A 21620-nucleotide genomic window follows, 5' to 3' on the forward strand; every position below is an offset into this window, starting at 1 on the left:
GCCCAGACTTCTGATCTACAGAACTGTGAGGTAATACGTTTTCTTGTTTTAAGTCACTAAACTTGTGACTGTTGGTTACACAACAATAGGAAACTAATAATTCTTGATTTTATTTTATCTTATTTTAATGTGTAATCATGTTTACATGAAGAAAGGAAGGAAATAAGTGGGATGTTATCAAGAGAATAAAATAATGTTTTTATTTTATATTCCAGTTAGCTCCTATTTATGTGTTTCCAGAAAAGTGGGGCAGGAAGGAAAAATGTACGTCTTCTAGCCCGTCATATTAATACTGTGCTTTTTCATTGTCCTCGTTGGCTTTTTGTATTCTTGAGTGCACAGCAAGTCAAGTTAGAGCACACTTGTCATAGGAGGCTTCATTTCTTGATATAATTGTTAGTTGCACAGTACATTTTACTACCATACTCTAAAAGTCACTAGGCTTTAGATTTATTCATTGTTCTCGCAGCTGTTTCCTTGTTAAATTGTTCCTCCCTCTTCAGGCACTAAATGCAAGAAATGAAAGGGGATGTGTCTCAGAACCTACAGTTAATACACAAGTACTCACTGTTGACGTATACTGAACACATGTGGCTCTGAATTGGGCTTTTGGAAAATGCATATTGTGCTTTCAGAATAGGCTCTTTGGCAGCCTCAGCTGAAAGTGTGGAATGCTTTGTAAACTACAGGTTGGAAATGTGCAGGGGTTTTTTTTTTGTCCCAGAGACTAAGACCCTGGAAAGAATGCATGATACCTGTGAAGAACACCCATGAAAATTGTTGGCTGCTACTCAAATGTTAGTAGTTACTTGGTCATATAGTTCGTGTGCCAATAAGTAAGTGCTTTATTCTTTTAGAGAATTCGGCAGAACCAAATATCTTAGGATGTCAGTATTCGATTTCATCAATTTGTTCATGCAGATAGACAACATCGTTTCTTCACAACATTGTGTGTGCATGTGTTCATCACCTACCCTTCTCACATGTGGGAAAAAAAAAAAGGTCGGGGTTGTCAGTGAAGGGCATTGGCAGGAAAAAGAATGGGGAGTTTTCTTACTGGAAAAGTAGCTGCTGGTTATGTAATGCATTGAGAGGTCACACCTGGCTTCATCATTAATAGCTCTGGCACCTGAAGCAAATTTCTCATCTGCACAATGAAGAGAATGGACTACACTCCATCGTGAGTAAGGTTCATTACAGTTGTAAATTCTATGCTGCACATTTTGAAAGTGAATTAAATTGAACATGTGTTTGAGTTCCCATCATAGGAAATGTGTCAGGTATACCAAAATGCTTTGTGTCTATGAACTCAGTCCTCCTATCCCTATGATGTAACTGAAGAACTGAGTGACTAAGTAACTTGCCCAAGGCCATTGAGCTGGTTAGAAGTGGAGAGGTGGAGATTTTGATTGGAATTTAGATAGCTTTTTGCTGTGTGCCCTCTTGCTATCCTGCTAGGTGCTAAGGAGACCTCTAAGAGCAAGCCGTAATAATGCTTAAAGCATGAGTGACAAATAGGTGTTCTTGATTCCCAAGTTTTTTCTTTTTTAAAAATTTCTTTAGTGTTTATTTATTTTGAGGCAGGGAGATAGAGCATGAGTGGGGGAGGGGCAGAGAGAGACCAGGAGACACAGAATCTGAAGCAGCCTCGGAGCTGTCAGCATAGAGCCTGAAGCAGGGCTCGAACCCACAAACTGTGAGATCATGACCTGAGCCGAAGTCGGACGCTCAATCTACTCAGCCACCCAGGCACCCTCAAGTTATTTCTTTATATAGGTAACCTTTTTTGCTGTCTGAGATTTGCTATAAATAGCTTGATTTTTGTTTTGCAGACTTCCCCTTTTACTTTAAATATTTAATTTCTGTAGAGAGCTCCTTGAGAAACATGAAAATTTCACTAAATGTCAACCATCGTGCTCTCTTTAAACTTCCTTTGAAGGTTCATTAAATTGCTTCACATTTGCATTCAAAAATGCAGTTTTCTTAGCTAGATACTGTTTATTGACTCCTCCAACCTCTGTGTTCAGAACTTTCAGATAAATAGCTTTTTTTCTGGTGAATGTTTGCTCTGACAAATTTAATTTCTGCTTATTTTAATGACAAAATATACTTACCGAAGACTGAATCTGTCTCTTAAACCCTTGAGTGTTTTCAGCCTTGAAGATCCGTGAAATAGAAAGTCTTTAGAGACTTGAATGTTTAGGACCAAAAATAGCATAAGAACTTAATAGAATGGTGAGTAATGGGAATGCCCATACCCTATAACACTTGGGTGTTTTTGTTTGCCTTAATGACCAATCTCAGTATTCTGAGGAATTATAATCAAATAATTTGCTTTCATAACCTATAAGCATGAGTTTTCAAGCTAAAATTATTGTCAAGCTTGGGATTTCATGTTACTCAGAAGCTAAAGTGTCTCAGAGACTTTTTTTTTTACGTTTATTTTTGAGAGAGACAAAGTGTGAGTGGGGGAGGGACAGAGAGAGAGAGAATCTGAAGCAGGCTCCAGGCTCCAAGCTGTCAGCACAGAACCTGATGCGGGGTTTGAACTCATGGACCATGAGATCATGACCTGAGCCGAAGTTGGACACTTAATAGACTGAGCCACCCAGGCACTCCCAAGCAAGACTGTTCTTAGTCCAAAAGGAGTGGTTAGCCTCTCTCTGAAGGTGACCAGTTCCATAAACAACATTGAGAAGTGGCCGGGGTAGAAGCATTCAGGGCCTTAAAGACATGACACACCAGCGAGACTTGTGGGAGCATAAGGCACTGAAGGACAGACCATATCTGCCCACAGATAGAGGGTGTGTGCTGCAGGGCGGGGAGGGCAGGCTCTGATAGAGTTCTGGTTATTGTGCTAGCTCATGCTGTAGTGGCCCTCAGCAAGACTTTGTGTGAGTTCTCTGGGTTCTCTCCTATAGCAAGGGGAGTTGGAGGAGGTGACAAAAAATATTTACCCCTTCCTCTAGCCACTGGGTGTTAGAATTGAGGCTTAGAGCTTTTTCACATAACCAAGCAATGCAAACATAGTATGATGGGCCGCCCTCAATTGTTAAATGGATTCTTAGAAGGGAAAATGAATCATTGTAATTGTTCAATCAAGGATGCCCTTTGTAATTTCAAGAGAAATAGATCTTAGAAAATGCAAGCACAATTAGAAATGTATGACTAAGAAATATTACCTCATTTTCTTTTTTTTTTTTTTTTCTTTTGATAATCATAAAAAGTGCGATGATTGGGCATAGGGTGTTGTGAGCATTTAAAAAATGGTCCCCTTTGTGGAATGTCTGAACTAGCTTAGAGATATTTTAGAGTTACTGCATTGTTGGGATTTTTTTGTTTGTGTTTTTCAAGAACAAATGGTTGAGGAGCACCTGGGTGGCTCAGTCAGTTAGGTGTCTGACTCTTGACCCTAGGTCATGATCTTAGGGTTGGGTTCATGAGTTTGAGCCCTGGTCTGGCTCTGCTCTGAGCATGGAGCCTGCTTGGAATTCCTCTCTTTCTCTCCCTTTCTCTATCCCTCCCCTCCCCGCACTCATTTGCACTGTCTCTGTCTCAAAAATAAATTCAGAGAACAAATGGATGAGTTTATTGCTTGCTTTTTTTTGAAACACATTTGATGCATTTTTCTATTAAGTAAATGGACAGGAACAAACTCCGTGATTACAGCGGTTTTGCTGAATGGTACCACACAGCTTGGTCAGAACATAATTGAAGTAGGTTGAGCATGTCCTCTTTGCTCTTGAATACTGCTCCTTACTGAAAGACCTAATAAAGATACACCTAAAAGATGCGTGCTAAAGTATTCAATGATTTCCGTCTATACTTGGAAAATAATGAGGCACAGTTCTGGAAAAACCAATCCTCCTGTGATTGTTGATAGTTGATGTACAATCCAAATTTTAACAATTTTAGTCACTTGGGGTGTGGAAAACGTGAAGTCCAGGTGCACAAGGATTTTTTTTGTGTGTTCACATCCTCCACCAATAGCTTTCTGCCACCATAGATTTTGAAGTATTAGAACAAAAAATACAAGCAGACATGAGCTACCAGGAGCTCTCTGGAATCAGTGTATGTGGGTTTATTTGTTCTTGGAGGACTGCTTTATTGATGACCCACCCTGTGAAAGCTTCCCCACTGGGGTAGAGCCGAGAGAGCTATTATTTCTGAAGGGACTCAGTCTAGTGATGGATGAAACAAAGGCCACAGAGCATGGTCAGTACAAAGATGACACATTGGACACAATCAGGGAATGCCTTAGGACAGATTCTCACCAGATGGATGATGGCTTTTTAAGTCCAAGGTACGCTTGCATTTTAATTTTCTTAGTGTTTGGTGGTTGGTTGGTTTGGTTTGATTTGTTAAAATACTTTCTGGACTTTGTTTTTTTAATGTTTATTTTTCAGAGCGAGAGCGCACAAGTGGGGGGAGGGGCAGAGATTGTCAGTGCCAAGGCCAACATGGGACTGGCACACACAAACTGTGAGATCATGACCTAAGCTAAAGGTGGACACTCAACATCTGAGTCACCCAGGTACCCCTGGCGTTTACTTTAAATTTTTTTTTTAATGTTTATTCATTTTTGAGGGACAGCGAGCATGAGCAGAAAAGGGGCAGAGAGAGAGACAAAGAATCTGAAACAGGCTCTGAGCTGTCAGCACAGCCCAGCATGGGGCTTGAACTCACCAACTGCGAGATCCTGACCTGAACCGCTCAACCGACTAAGCCACCCAGGTCCCCTCCTGGCATTTACTTTAAAAGAACAGGCAATCTGACTTCGGCTCAGGGCATGATCATGTGGGTTGTGAGTCGAGCCCTGTTTCAGCTCTGTGCTGACAGCTCAGAGCCTGGAGCGTGCTTCGGAGTCTCCTCTCTCTGCACCTCTCCCTTGCACACACTTGACTATCTCTCTCAAAAATAAATAAATGTTAAAAAATAAAAATAATAAAAGGACAGTTTTACAGCAAGCTCACAGTCTTTTGAAGGAGCTTACAGTCTAGTTTTCTGAAAAGACTTGCACAGCCTGAACAGGGCTTATTCAGCTCTGTGCACAGATGAAGGGCATGGATAGAAAATGGGTAATAGCAGCTTGACCTCGATGGACTCCACACACAGAGGTCAACAACTTGGAGTCAGATGTAATGGGTGATCTGTTGAATGGGCTTAGTCACTAACTGTGAGGCCTTGAATATTACTACATAATAGGTTTGGGAAAGGACAGCTCATCAATACATATACAGTGTCTAAAAACTGAAGAAGCCAATGATTGATTTTATATACAGTCTGGATGGAACCAAGCTCTGCTGGCTACTTGCTAGTTGTGCCAGGTGACCTGGAGTCATCGTTCAGGAGGCATTGCCTCACCCAGAGTTGTCAGACTCGACTGTCCACAGGGTAAGACAGATTATACAGATGATGGGAATGGACAGGTGGGCCTGACACATGGGAAAGGGTGCTACCTTCTTTTTAAAAATGGTTTTTAAATGTTTGTTTATTTTTGAGAGAGACCGAGCATGAGCATGGGAGAGGCAGAGAGAGGGAGACACAGACTCTGAAGCAACCTCCAGGCTCTGAGCTGTCAGCACAGAGCCCAACACAGGACTTGAACTCACAAACTGTGAGATCATGACCTGAGCTGAAGTTGGAAGCTCAACCCACTGAGCCACCCAGGCACCCCAAGTGGACTACCTTCTAACGGGACAGACTGTACTTAGTCCTACCTGCCTGCTACCACAGGGGAATGCAGATCCAGTGGTGGCAGAGCTTCTGAATGTTGTAGAAAAGAAAAGTGTGACTTGTCACATGTTGGTGCTTTGGCTAGGAGACCTGTCAGTATGTGCAGCCCATCACCTATACAGGATGCTTTTCTTACTCCTCTTCATGCATGGTTTTCCAGTTAGTCTTGGTTCCTTTAACGAGGTACAAGCTAAGGCAGTGGCCTCAAATTTTGGTGCCTATTAGAATCACCTGGAGAACTGTTACAACCCCAGTACCCAGAGGATGCCATACACCAAAGTCATCAGAATCTCCGTAGAAGGGGCCCAGATACTACTGGGATATTAACTCCCCAGCTTATTCCAGTGTGCAGCCAAATTTAAGAACTAGTGTTTGAAGGGTGTGGCTGCTGACTGTACCTGTCAGATCATCACCATCATGTCTGTGGCAAATGCAGAATGTCAGGCCCTACCCTGTGCTCCTGAGACAGAACCAGAAGTTCATGTCAAAGGCAATTCCTCTGTGGGTTAAAGTTCAACAGCATTGCCTAATGATTATCATGTAACCAGTTGGACTGCACTTTTAATTTTAAGCTTTAATAAGACAGTGGGTTCGTTTGTTTGTTTGTTTGTTTGTTTGTTTGTTTTTAAGAGCTCAAGTAGGGAGAGGGGCAAAGGGGGTCAGAGAGAGAATCCTAAGCAGGCTCCATGCTCAGTGTGAAGCCTGATAGGGGGCTCAATCCCATTATGCTGCGATCATGAACTGAGCCAAAAAAGAGAGTAGGATGCTCAACCAGCTGAAACACTGAGGTGCCCCAGAACAGTCATTCTTGACCATGGCTACACCTTATAATCACCAAGGACTAGAAATGTACCCATATCCATAGCCTGTCTCGGGAGATTGTAATTTAATTGATCCTTGGTAAGTTCTGGGCATCAGTATTTTAAAAACTTAGCAAAGTGAGGGTAATGTCTTGCCAGCCGTAGTCCAGTTTTGTTCATTTCGTAGTCCTCTGATACCTCAGAAAGGCAGGAAGAGAATTGTGGTTGTTAACAAAACTGTTAGCTGTTCCATCAAGGTGTGAATGTTTTCTAATTACTCCTACTGATTAACACTTCGGTTGCCACTCTTCGAGGTAGATTAAAGAATTTGTTCGTTAGAGTCTATTTTCTTCTAAAAACTTATTTTTCTTTGTGTGCATGTACTTTACTACATGATAATTGGTTATATATCTTATACTGTTCTGCCTCAGTAGGCCTTAGTTTGTAAACAGCAGCCCTTGACTCGGAGGTTTTTCATCTGTGTATACAGCAAAATTACTGAAAAACATTGATTGTGCTTTCACGGAGCCCATAGAGATCATTCTGATGGGACGAAGGGAAGAATCAGTTAAAATTCTGTAGTCCCACACTAGCCCATAATACAACACAGGAATGACTCTGTCAGCCAGGTGTCTTACCTGAGGGGACTTGGAGATCACCTGCTATGAACTCCTGTTTCTTCCAATGAACACATTAACAAGTCTATATGCCTCAAAGCCTAATCCAACAGGGCAGAATGTCTTCTCTGGATGGAAGATACTTTAAATGGCGTGTATCAAGGACCTTGGCCTCCCTGTCTTTAATTTTTTTTCCCCTGTCTTTAATTTAGACCCAAATGAAAGCAGCTTTTTTTTTTTTCTTTGAATGAACTAGTTGTATGCCTTCTGATCACATAAAATAAGAAAATAATTACCTTTGTTTATGTAGATGACATGGCTTACCATAATGAAACAAGAGGTATCCCTGATAAGCCAAATGATCCTTATTAATGTGGAAATGAAGTTCTCTTCCCCCCCCCCCCCCTCCCAGACAAGTTAATCATTTCAGCTGCACAATTGAGTTTGTTCAGCCCTTGGGGGCACTGCTGGAAAGCTAATGCTGTGGATGAGCCCACAATGGAATGTACTTGAAGGTTCTTTGGTCACAGGGGCCATAGGTCACACTTGTTAATCTTGGGTAGCAGTTTTCTCCTTTTTTTTTTTTTTTTTCTAAAGATTTTTTTTAAACTTTTAAAACTTTATTTTCAGGGAGAATGTGCACCAACAGGGAAAGGGCAGAGAGGGAAAGAGAGAATTCTAAGCAGGCTCTGCCCTGTCAGCACAGCACCCACCCGTCGTGGGGATCAATCCCACGAATGTTGAGATCGTGACCCTCAGGCTACTAATTTATCTTTGTCATGTACTACAGTGGTTTCCAATCTTGGTATCATAGCAGTAGTAGAAATGCTGACCTCTCTAAGACACTCTGGGGTAAACTGACAATATTTGTCCAGGAGAAGCCACATGCTCAAGTGCATATCATAGTACAAGTGTACTGGGATCCTGGTCAGAGAACATCTGCCCCAGCTCTAGCATCTCCTCAAAGGTGTTGGGCAATCTCAAAGGCCTTGATGGGGGCTCGTTAAGAAGACACTGAAGCCTGCTGAACGCATTGACGGCTGGGAATGGAGGTCTGCTTCATAGGATCTCCTTCATAAAGGCAGAGGCAGCTAAGTTCTCTGGTGGGTTTACTGAAATTTTTTAGTTTCTCTAATTAAGCATTCACTCTTTCAGTGTAGATCACCATGGAGGTTTACTAACATGGACACAGAAGATACATGCCTTTCCATAAACAAAAACAGAAAACCGGCGAAATTAAGTAACAGGCTCCCAGGTATTTTAAGAGAATCCAAAAGGACTGTTGAAAACATGTCCGTAAAGAAGTGATCTACGATTTTCATTTTCTTCAAGTGGTTTCTCTATTACTTCCAGAATGCAAGCTCTACAAAAGCAAGGACTCTTACTTTCCTGTAAATTAAGATTTCTCTGCAACATTAAAAAATTATAACCTAAGAGTCTGGCTGCGTTGAAAGCCTTATTTCCACAGTCTGCCCCAGCTCAAGTCATGATCTCAGGGTCATGAGATCAAGCCCTGTGTCTGGTTCCTCCACTGGGCATGGAGCCTGCTTAAGATTCTCTTTTTCTACCCCTCCCCTCACCCTATTGGTGCACATGGCCTCTATTAAAGGAAGAAGTTCTTAGGCAGAGAGAATCTTGCCTATTTGATGTAGTTTGAAAGCAGTCAAGTGCTGTATGTTGTTTAGTGTCTTAGAATTCCTGGGCAAGGTGCTGAAATTAATTTTTTACCATAAAACAATTGGTAGATGGTGTTGACTTGGTAACTAAAGCTTTTAAGGCCTAGTAGCTTCAGATACAGAAAAGCTGCATCAAGATATGAAAAACAGGGATTCATTATTTATGAATGTGAAATGATAAACTGGAAAATTACTTCTGAATTAGTATGCCTACTATTTTTAGCTAACAAGAATCCTATACTGTTACATACAACCTCCTGACGGGCTTTTAACCCACTCATTTGTGTTGTTTTTGAGTGCATCACTGTGATGAATATTTGTATTCCGTACCTCCTCTGCACTGTGAATGCAGTGATGCCTGAATAAAGAAGTCCATGCAAAGGGTAGAAAATGAGCAATTGCAGAAAAAACTGCATTGCTCTGCCGAGACTTGTGATGGTTTTCCCTTTATTACAAATAACTAGCCAGAAATCGGACTCAAATTCAACTGGACAAGGATAATTACTCCTTCTCTAAGATGTGTTCTATCTCCAGCTTTGAGTTTTGTGTTTTCTCCTTGTCAGGTGCATTCTCAGAAAAAGACGCTAATAAAGAATGATCTTATTTGAAGGTACTTAAATATCCTTAAGGGAAACTGTACTTCATCTAGAATGCAAAAGTGAAGCTTTTAACTGGAACTGCTGTTAGTAATCAGTAATACCATAGACAATAAAAGCTTAGTTTTTACTGAAAAAATTTAGTGAAACTAAATTCTTTCAGGTATTTGGAAATGTTAATATTTTTCTTTGATGGAAACAGAAACTGCATCAGTAGAGGGAATGCTAGGAAATCTAATTTAATCAGATAAAGATTTCTGGCAAAGCCATAATTCACCAATGTGTTTTATCCCCAGTGAATTCACGTGTAGTTATATTTCTTTTTGGAGAGAGAAGGGGGAGGGGGAGAGAGAGCGCGCATGAGGGAGAAGGGGTGGGGGTGGAGGGGGGAGTGGCAGAGAGAGAGAGACTGAGATGGAGAATCTAAAGCAGGCTCCAGGCTCTGAGCTGTCAGCACAGAGTCTGACCTGGGGCTTGAACCTATGAACCATGAGATCGTGACCTGAGCTGTAGTTGGACGCTTAACCAACTGAACCATCCAGGCACCCTACACAAACCCTCTCTACACAAAATCAAGGAGTAATACTCTGAGATGATTAAGTTTTACAGCAAAGAAGATTGTATGCATTATTTCACTTAAATATTAAAAGTGACTTTTCAGTATCCTGAATTAGACCTACTTTCTAGGTCATTTTAAATGCCAGATGGGCTGATAGCTTTTATCCCCTATTTTTTAGTAATTCATTTTTTAAAAAAAAAATTTAAGTTTTTTATTAGAATTCAAGTGTAGTAACAGTGTTAGATAACTGAGGTCCTTTAAAAATGAATTTTAAATGAATACCATTGCCTTCTCAAAATGGCTGATTTTGTCCATCCTACAGTAAGGATAGACAGAAATGAGCTGGCAGATTCAGGAGAAAATAATAAGCTTACCTGTATCCTCTAAATTGGGTGTTTGTTTTCTGTCAAAGAATTACACTTAGAAGTCAAATGAGAAAGACTACTGGGCATGATTTAAAGTTCATCTACAGTGGTAGAAGGACTCAGAAGACTAAGAATAGGTATTAATCTTAAATGAGAATGATAGTAAAGTATTATTTAAAGGCCACAGGATGAAAAAAATATTCTAAACACTGATGCTTAGAATGTGTATTTCTTTCATCAAATGTATTAACTTACTACAACAACAGTATTGGTCACTAATGGCTCATAATTTTGAAGCTATGGCAGAATTGTAATTTAAACTCATGACCTCCCATATGTAATGAGTAAATATGCCCTCTTGATTACTTCAGGCTTATCTCGGTGTTGAAAAAATTCCTAAAAGAAATTACTAAGGAATGGGACCACAACATAATTAAAGTCTTTTATTGGACAAAACCCTATGATGTTAACAAGCAAACGGCAACTGGGGGAAAGTCTACAACATTTAATTAAAAACCTAACATTCTTATATAAAGATTTTTTTCATTAGAAATTGGACAAATAGGAAATTACCAGGCATTTATCAGAAAAGAATGTAAATGACTATAGCATGAAAAAAAAGTTCAGTAATCATAAAAAATTGTACATAGGAAGCTACCACTGTTCACAATGTTTACAAAAAGAAAAAGCCAGTTTCATACAGTTGGGAGTATTATTTGGTAGAAACTTTCCAGAGGGAAGATGGTAAAGTGAAAAATATATAATATATTAATATTAATATGTGTTCGTGACATTCAAATAACAATTTCTCATTATTCTTGTTTATTAGGGAAGAAACCTAGATGGCTATACATGGTTCAGAGGAAATTTGTCAACATGCCCATTAGTTACCATTGACTTTAGAATTGCATTAAACAGATATTTATTGAATAGCCAATTTGACATTGCCAAAGTACTGTATATAGAGGATTGCCTGAAGGAAAAAGCTGTGCTTCTAGTGCGTGCATTCTAGTTGAGGCTAATATTTAGTGTCTTAGGTTTTATTCCGTATGGTTTCCATTATTGACCATTTTTCTCTACTGAACATGCTTCCTTAAATTATCAGAAAGCAGGTTATTTAACTTTCTTAATATTTAAACAGACGTTGATCTTTTTATCAGGCTGCATTAATTTGACTAAGATCGTTCTCTACTATGTTCCTCACATGTTTGGACATGTTAGATACTGAAAGCCCCTGGCTGTGTACAAAAATGTGTAAGTGTATATTAACTTTTTTATGTATAGCCTTCATCATGTTGAGCTAATCATACACTTGCTGAACATCAGTTTTCCTAATACCTTCTGAGAGAATTTTGAGAATGAGAACACCTGTCAAGGGGCTTTCTTTCCTCACGGATGCCCCTGGATCATCAGGGGGAGGTGCTATGTGGTTGCATAATTACCTGTTCACCCTGATCTGGGTGTCAGAATGACCTGGGGAAGTTAGGGTAAAGCAGATTTTCAGGCCCAAGAAATTGTGAGACCTTAAGCTTGGAATTGGGCCAAGCCTCAAATTTTATCAGGTTGTCTGAAGTCGTTTTGATGGCAGTAGCTACATAATAAAAACACAGAATAAGTGCCCTGGGACTCGAAGCATGTGTACCAGTAACTTGAGGGTGTGGAATTGTTTCCAAGCTCCTTTGCCTCTGGCCTACTCTCCGTGCCTTTCGAATCACCAGTACAATTAAAGACTGAGCATTACTTAAGGTCTGTTCGAGGTGCTCTTCTTTTCTCTTGATAGATTCAGACTGATTGCAAAACTAGGTCACCTAGAGCATGAACAGTTGCAAGTTTTCCTTACTTAGTCTTTGTGTCTCAAACTTGATCCCCGTGTGCTCAAAGGGGAAACCTCTTTCAGGCTTAATAGTCTTCCAGATAACTTTGTTGGATAGATACTAACCTGAGAAACGGATACTGAATTCTCAGAGAATGTTTTCCAATTGGAAGGGTAACAGCAAAAGGGAATTTTTGGCTTTACGGTTAGCAGAACACATTGTCCTGGGATTCAACATCAAAATAAATGCGTGAAAAGTAAACATTCATGTAGAGTTTAGGGATTCCTAAATGTGTAGGTAAGTCCTGTGGATCCTTGGCTGCCGGTTTGAGGGATACTTAAAAAAAAATTTTTTTTTTTAATGTTTATCTTGGAGAGAGAGATGGTGACAGAGTATGAGTGGGTAAGAGGCCGAGAGAGAGAGAGAGAGAGAGAGAGAGAGAGACAGGATCTGAGGCAGGCTCCAGGCTCTGAGCTGTCAGCACAGAGCCCTACACAGGGCTTGAACTCATGAACCCCGAGATAATGACCTGAGTTGAAGTCAGATGCTTAACCGACTGAGCCACCCAGGCGCCCTGAGGGATATTTTTAAATCTATTTAAAAGGTAATACTTCAAGCATGGTCATGACCTAACATTGGATCAGATTTATGAAGTAGATGGAGGAGGTTATTTACCTCTGCTTGCTGATGATGCTGTACTTCGTAAAGTGTTGATTATGACCCTCTGCTGGAAATGGGGCCACCAGCTTCTCTTCAAGAAGGATGTTGAATGTTAGCAAGAATTCAGAAAACATTGGTGAGGGGCTTTGGGGTTTTTCTCTGAAATAAAAATCCTTGAGATTCTTCTTACCTCCTGTGAAACCACCCTGACCTTTTTGATATTCTTTCCTCAGTATTGGCATAATAGGGTAGTAAGAAAAATAGCTTCCTCCTCAAAGAATTAAAATGGGCCTCTGAATAAATGTTTACTTCTATTTCCCTTTTACAGTTTCCTAAACCAAATGAAAGATGAGATGAATCTGTATAAAACCCTGTGAATCGTGTGTATGAACATTTACCTATATTTCCTATAAAGTGCTATGAAAATGGAGATGACTTTCAAGTAATGGGTTTTGCATGAACTGACTATACCGTGCAAGAATGCTGTGTTGTCTTATATCATGGAGACTTAGGACAGTGGTGTCATAAGTACATAACCTGCTGGAAAAAAATGTGCTATGGTAAAAAGAGCAAGAAAACAGCTGCACTGATCCGTGAAATAGTACCGATGTGTTTTGTCAACCCATCAGATAGTGGAGCACTTACGTGGAGTTAGTGATTTTTACTCATGAAAGGGTTTTGTTTTGTTTCATTTTGAGAGCCTGTAGATGGAAAAGAAGAGTTAGGCTGCTGTAAAAACATGCATGATTAAAACTTGTTAATTCAGAGCTTCTTGTGTTCCCTGGCCTGTAGGAGGCTGTCAGTAGGCATTTGATGATGGATTCAGGAAGTGTTAGGTATCTACTGACTCTGAGATGGCTGGGTGGAAAGTACCCTGGGTTAAGTCCTGTCCCTGGCAGGCTATGTGAGGCTACATTGATTTCACACAGACTGAAATACTCATCAGATGATAAATTTACCCGGCTTGCAATTATTCAGTTCTAAAATTCCGAAGTTGATGGAGAAATCACACTGTCTAATAATACATCACCCTCTTTTACAGACAGAGAACCTGAGGCCCAGTTGGGTCAGATGATTGGCAGTAAATAATTAGGAGCAAAACTTGGTGGTTCTCATCCCAGCTCTTAAGTGTATACTTTCACTTAATAGCTCTCACTTTCTACAGAGTGTAACAGGATGCCAATAGTTCTCAGCTCACATTTTAACCCTTCAAAGACTCTGTGTGGGTGAAAGTTAATAATAGCCCATTGAACAGATGGGGACACTGACGATAAGAGAAGTTAAGTGATGGTTTTTAGGACCTGTATTTAGTAAGAGTAGAATCACTTCCCTTTTTGCTCATCATGGTATCAGCTCTTGTTGAATGTTGAGCTTTCTTAGGTCTCTACTAGAACGATAGGTAAGGTTGCTCTTACTGGAAATATTTTGGTTTTCCCATTTTTAATCTTTTGGAAATAGTGAACTTCCATCCGATGTGTGAAACTTGAGTAGTTATCTAACTAGATGCATCAAGTCAGAAAAAAAAAAATACATGGATTCCTCATAGCCAAAATTGTCAGGCTTTACCATTCTAGCTTAAAAAAACCTTTTTTTTATTAATGTTTGTTTATTCTTGAGAGAGAGACTGAGCATGAGCAAAGGAGGGGCAGAGAGAGAGAGAGAGGGAGGGAGACACAGAATCTGAAGCAGGCTCCAGGCACTGAGCTATCAGCATGGAGCCTGACGTAGGACCCTAACTCGGGAACCTTGAGATCATGACATTAGCTGAAGTCAGATGCTTAACCGACTGACCCACCCACGTGCCTCATTCTTGATTTTTTTTAAACCTGATATCTGAGTTGGTGAGTACAATCTCAAACTGTCAATCACTGGGAGTTTTTAATTTGGAACAAAAAACTGGAAAATTGATGTTATTTTTCAAATTTAAAATAGTCGTTAGGGGCGCCTGGGTTGCTCAGTCCGTTAAGTGTCCGACTCTTGATTTTAGTTCGGGTCATGATCTCATGATTCGTGAATTCGAGCCCTGCATCAGGCTCTGTGCTGACAGCGTGGAAACTGCTTTGGATTCTCTCTCTGTGCCTTCCCCTGGTCATGTGTGCATGCTCTTTCTCTCTGAAAATAAATAAACCTAAAAAAAAAAATCTTGAAGAATGAAAAGTAAACTTTCTAAATTACAGGCCAAAATTCAATAAGCCCAGGTGTTCAAAGGCAGTAAATTATTAAGTGAAGCTAATTCTCACTTTGATGAGTGATTTTCTCATATCTTCCAAAAGATTGTCTGTTGAAACCATACATCTCACGGAGGGGAAAAACATCCAGATGGGGCCAGGTGACTTGGAAAAGGGGAAAGACACTGTAGTTTTGTTTCCACATGATGAAGACTTGGAACCAACATAAGGCAGAAGAGGCGTGCTTTCATAACCTGCTTGAGACCTAGATTTACCAAAATAGTAGGAGTTGAGCTAGTTGTATTGTTATACTCAGCCATACGTACCAAAGAAGATGACGTTCAGAGAAGGAAAGAGTATCGAGGTAATGCTCTGATGTTACTGTTGAGGAAACCCACGTTTAGGGAGATGAGCAGACTTGTCCATTCTTTCACACACAGGTGCCAAGTCAGACCCCCAACCCTCTCTTCCTGAGCCCTTGTTACTAAAATGAACTATGTTCCTAGATAATCAGTCGACAAACTGTTGTCTGGGATAGTTGTCCATGAGGTATGAATGGACAAGCTGGCATTTCTCCCAAAGATCAAGAGTATACAATCGGCTAGGTCAGAGGTGCCGTTGACAGTTGTCAGAATGAGATGAGCTCTGATAGGGAACACGTGGAATAAAGGTGGACTTGGTCAATCAAGACTGCTAACAAGCCAGCTCTGGGAATAGCAAGTACATGTTGCGGGGGTGGGGGTGGGGTAGTTGAGATGACATGACCAGAAGTTGACCCCACAGTTGGATCCCCACAAGCTCATCCCCTCCTGGTCCTTGGAATGGAGGTCCAGTACTGTCACCAAAGCTGGGGGCCATTTCAAGGATGTAACCTTAAGAGTAAGGTATTGAGACCTTGACCTATACACAACTGTGTGTATGATACATATATGTATACATATAATATGACAAAGATATATATACACACACACTCTACTAAGATTGTGGCATGCGGGTGGCAGATACCTCCTCACCTTGCAGCCACCCCAGCCAAGCCTTGTGACTTCCTTTGTTTGTTACAACTGCCACCTATCAATCTGGGGTGGTCTGATGCTTCCTTTGTCTCTTCAGACCCTCTGCGTATGACAAACAATGGGCGAATGCAACCGTGTGATAGAGTGGCTTAGGGTATAGTTAGCAAAATAGTCTCTGTGGTTCATTGACTGAAGAAAATAGAGCCACTTTTAAACCCCCCTGAAGGCAAAGAATTTGTATCCTTTTAAAGATCCTGGAGAGAAGTTATTTTTGATAACTTGTTCCAATGTTGGACCTCATGTATGTTAGGAATTGTTTAAATTGTAAGTATCACATGATGAGGCTTAAACCTGAGGTTAAGCAAATTAAGAAATACAACATTCCCAATTCTTTTTAATGTTTATTGTTGAGAGAGACAGAGACACAGAGGTGGGTCGGGCAGGACAGGTGGTAGAGAGGGAGACATAGAATCTGAAACAGGCTCCAAGCCACCCAGGTGCCCCATATTAGTAATTCTTTAGAAGCACTCTTTGTGTTTCTTTTTTCTCCTTTCTTCCTCACTTTGAAAGTAAATTCTTTTCTGATGTCTAATATAATGAGTTTTCCCTGTTGTTGAACCTGATAAAAATTTTTATCTCCTCTAATATTAGTGTATTAATCTTCAGCTTTAGTGCCATTTCTGTCTTCCCTCATACCTTTTTTTTTGCCCTCTTTTTTCTAGAAAAGTTATTCAAGACTTCATTTTTTAGAGCATTTTTTGGTTTATAACAACTTGAGAGGGAGATAGAGATTTTCTATGTACCCCATGGCCACAAAAATGCATAGCCTGTTCCCCATTACTAACATCACTCACCAGAATGGTACTGACGGACTTAATTTTTATCAGGGATGAACCTACATCATCATTACCCAAAGCCCATTGTTTATCTTCGGGTTCCCTCTTGGTGTTCTACTTTCTGTGGTTTTGGACAAATGTTGAATTACATATATCTATCATTATATTATCCTACAGGGTACCTTCACAGCCCTAAAAATCCTCTATGTTCTGCCTTGTCATTTCTTGCTCCCCCGCTTCCTCCCACATTCACCCCCCTGTGGCAACCACTGATGTTTTTGTTAGCCTAGTTTTGCCTTTTCCAGATTGTAATATAGTTGCACTCCTACAGTATGATTGGCTTTTGAGATCTGCTCCTTGAACTTAGTAATATGTGTTTAAGGTTCCTCCTTGTCTATTCAGGCCAGGATAGCTTTTTTTTTTTTCTTTTCTTTTCTTTTAGCACCAAATGCATCCTATTGTCTGAGTTTCTTTATTAAATTCACCTGCTGAACGGCACCTGCTTGCTTCCAAGTCCTGATAATTATGAATAAAGCTGCTGTAAACATCCATGTACAGTTTTCATGTAGACATTTATTGTCGACTCCTTAAGGTAACTTAGGGGTGCATTTGCTAGATCATACGTAAGAATATGTTTAGTTTTGTAAAAAAAGAAAAATAGGCAAAATTAGGCAAATGTTTTGCCAAAGTGACTGTACCATTTCACATCCCTACCAACAGTGAGCTAGAGAGTTCCTGCTGATGCCTGCCTCTATCAGCACATGGTGGTGTCTTTGTTTTGGACTTCGGTCACTCTAATAGGTGTGTGATGGTTCCCTTCATATCTTTAAGTCAAATACAAAGGAATGTTATTTTCCGGGTTAATCATATATGCCTAGGATTTTTGCTTCTCTGTTGAAGCTACTTCATATTCTCAGCGCACTTGATTTCCCTGTTACTCTGAAGTTGCTTCTTAGTCTTTGCTTCATTCACTGGCTCATTCCATATATGTTGGGGTATGTACTATTAGTAGGTGCCATGTTTTATGCTGGAGATAAAAAGGTCAACCAGGGGGTGCCTGGGTGGCTAAGTCGTTTGAACAAGCGTCCAACTTCAGCTCAGGTTATGATCTTGCGGTTCGGGAGTTCGAGCTCTGCATTGGGCTCTGTGCAGACAGCTCAGAGCCTGGAGCCTGCTTTGCATTCTGTGTCTCCTTCTCTCTCTGCCCCTCCCTCGCATGTGTGCGTGTTCTCGTTCTCTCTCTCTCTCTCTCTCTCTCTCTCTCTCTCTCAAAAATAAACATTAAAAAAAAAGTAAAAATTGACATGAATTTTAAAATGCAGATTTGAAAAATATTTTAAAATATCTTTTAACCCAACAACATGCCTGCTCCTTTCTTTTCCACCCCAATTCCTAAAACAAAATTCAACGTTTTTTAATAGCTGATATCCAGAAAAGTATGCCTATCATACCTGAATGTCTAAATGAATTCACAAAGTGGCCAAACTCGCATAATCAGCAAATTGAGAAATAGATGATCAGTTCTTGAGAAGCACTCTTTGTTTTTCTGTCCTCTTTTTTCCCTCCCTTTGAAAGTAAATTCTGTTCTGGCATCTAATACAATAGAGTTTTGCCTGTTGTTGAACAGTTTTTTAGCGGCCCTGATATTAAGGAACATTGAATAGGACTGCTTCAAATGATCTTGGTGTATCTTCTTGGTGGACATATGCTCAGATGTCCATTAGGTAGATTAATAGGAATGGAATTACTATGTTGTAAGTAGTACATTCACAGAGATGTACTAGAAACTGCCAAACTGATTTTCAAAGCAATTACATTCCTTTGCAAATGACTACTGATAACCTTGTATATGCACTTAACTGCACCCACCCAGCCTGTTCACCTTTCTCCAAAAGTTATGAGTAATTTATCTCTTCTGTTGAGTATATTTTTAACTTAATATCATATGTGTATCCTCTGTCACCTTTAAGCAATTTCCCTTATGTGTCTACTATGTCAGATGTAAATAGTAGTGACTAACAGCATATTTTTTTATGTGAACTTATTTTGAGTTTTAGATTTGTAGAAACATTGCAGAGGTAGAAAGTACATTTCTCACTACTGTTAACTTCTTACTTTATCATTTGTACAGTTGTCAAAAATGAGAAACCAACATTGGTACATCACTAATAAATAAATACCAGACTCGATGTGTATTTCCCTAGTTTGCTTACTGTCCCTTTCTCGTTTGAGGTTCCAATGCAGGATACTGCAATTGAATTTACTCCTCATGTTTCCTTATTTTTCTTGAGTCTGCGACAATTTCTTGGTTTTCCCTTGTTTTCAATGACTTTGATGGCTTTGAGTGCTGTTGGATGTTCAGAAGAATCGTGCTTTTTCTCAGGATTATATTAGCATTACGAGATCTGAGGAAGAATACCACAGGAGTGAAATGTCCACGTCACGTCAGGGCCACATGACATGCCCACGAAATCCCTGGTGATACTAGTCTTCATCCTTGGTTACAGTAGTGTTGGTCAGATGTCTCTACTGTCAAGTTATTTTTCTTGTTGTTCTTACTTGATTCTTGGGAAACCAGTCATTAGGTTGAACCAGTGCACACTTTTAAATAGTGTGGTTGGCAGAGTTAAATAGTCTCCTCGCCTTGAATGAGGGCAGGGCTCATGAATAGAAGGGGACAGCAGTGAAGGTGATGGCATAGTCCATCCTGTGACTGCTCTGCTCTGTGAGACAGAAGGGAGATGTTCCTGGTGGATTGGAAAAAGTAAGCCCCCTGTTGGGAGAGCATCACATGGTTAAGAACTGCAAGTGGCCTCTAACAATTGGGAGATTTTAGTTGATTTGTTACAGAACAATGAAAAATAAATGGCTCCAAATGACAGGAAATTGATACAAATACTTAACACATTTTGTTTTTGCTATCAACACTGTCTTCTGGGCCTTGTCTGTGGATTGAAGCTAAATGTAGAAAAGCAATAAATCCAGGGCATTATTATCATGTATACTCTACTGCAAAATTTCTATAGGTGCAAGGATCCTATTTCTTACATTCCAAGCATACAAGTCAGGTGAATATTAGTTTCTCCTACTCTATTGCTCAAAAATCAGACCACAGTTTAATTTGCTTCAGATTTGGTTAAAAAATTTTGTAAAAATTGTATTTAAAACCCTTTACTTTTTAAAAAGAAATACCCAAATCTCTCCAAACATTTAGTTATTTCTATTTATTGAATATAGTCAGGAGATTTTTATTTGAAGACAGACATTTTAGAGTGTGTTGATTCCTATTCTCTTTTGGACCGTATCCATTCTAGGCCTGATGAACAAATTGCATTTTAAGATGCGGTATATGCTAAGATATATAGAATCTGGACGGCTTGTTACATAAAATCTTTTTATTGTTGAATTGCTTATTAATCATGATCACTTTTGTTTATCTTACTCTTCTTTGTTACTATCTTCATATGGCCAGTAATGAGTCGTTATTTGCTCAAATTTAGAAATCTAAAACTGTGACGACAGAATCTTGAAAAAAGAAAAAAAAAAAAAAATGTGGCACCAGGCTGGCCCAGTCAGTAGAGCATGCAACCCTTGATATCCGGGTTGTGAGTTCAAGCTCCACATTAGGTATACAGATTACTTAAAAATAATAAAATCCTAAAAAAAAACCCAAAAAACTGATGATAGCAAGTATTTGGTATGGGTTTCTGTTGTATATGTACATGTGCTTTACTCATTAGGACTCTCCCCTGAATGAGAATGCTGAGTGTAAAGGCTGTCTGTCTGTATTTCTCTGAGTTGAGTCTTATTGACTAACAGTTCATGTGGTCGGAGCCAGAGAACTGCCTTGTAAATTAGGAGTTCCCCACATGCCAGAATGAGGACTTCTTCTGGAATATCCACACCCACAAAAGTACTGCAGCATTTTCCAGGCAGCTCTTGATACTCTGCACAGATCTTTGCAAGAAGCTAAGAGTGTCTTACGCTGCAAGAGGGAGGTAAGCTATGTGTATGTGTGTACTTGGCTGGTGTATTTGCTCTGTAGACAGACATGAAATGAAAACTTGTATTTTATTTTACTCCTTTCATTCCTACGCTTTGTGCTGCATGCACTGAGCTGGGGCTATTCAGGGGTTCCTCTGGGTAGTTTGGCTTTTACCTCCATTTTAACTCCTTTGTGGACTTTATTTTCATTAGTATATTTCCATGGACTTTCACAGTTGGAGACAATTATTAGTCTCTAATTCCCTCGTGACCACCTACAACTCTCTTGACTCTTACAAGTTGATTTATTTTTGTGTTGCTTGTTAGTGACTTGCCTCCATAGTTGTTTTTCTGTTTACCTGCCGGTAGCCAATGTTCTCGTGGACATGGGTTTCTTAATGGTAGTAGTTGCAGGCTCAATTTCTTGGGTTTTATACTTGGCCCCCAACTGTGCCTAATGCACCACTTGAGAAGAATGGCTTAATTTGTGTCTCAGCCAGGACACAATCAAGATTATTACTGCTGTCTACTGCATAGAGTAATCTGAATATGACTTCATTTTCATTGCCATAGCATTTCTAAAACTGTCTTAGGATTTTAAAATAACCTTCTTTGTCTTAAAGACTATAAGCAGATGCAGAAAAATGCCAGCAGGCAGAGGTAAACTGAGAATATTCCAATGTTCATCAACACATCTTGAAAATTCTTCATCAGTCTCACTGGTGAGTGATTCCTGACCAACATCCAGAGTGCTAGGCTTAGGGGCCAACAGAGAAGAAAAACAGCAATATAACGT

This window comes from Panthera leo, chromosome A1 (genome assembly GCF_018350215.1).
Source record: "Panthera leo isolate Ple1 chromosome A1, P.leo_Ple1_pat1.1, whole genome shotgun sequence".
Classification (NCBI taxonomy): domain Eukaryota; kingdom Metazoa; phylum Chordata; class Mammalia; order Carnivora; family Felidae; genus Panthera; species Panthera leo.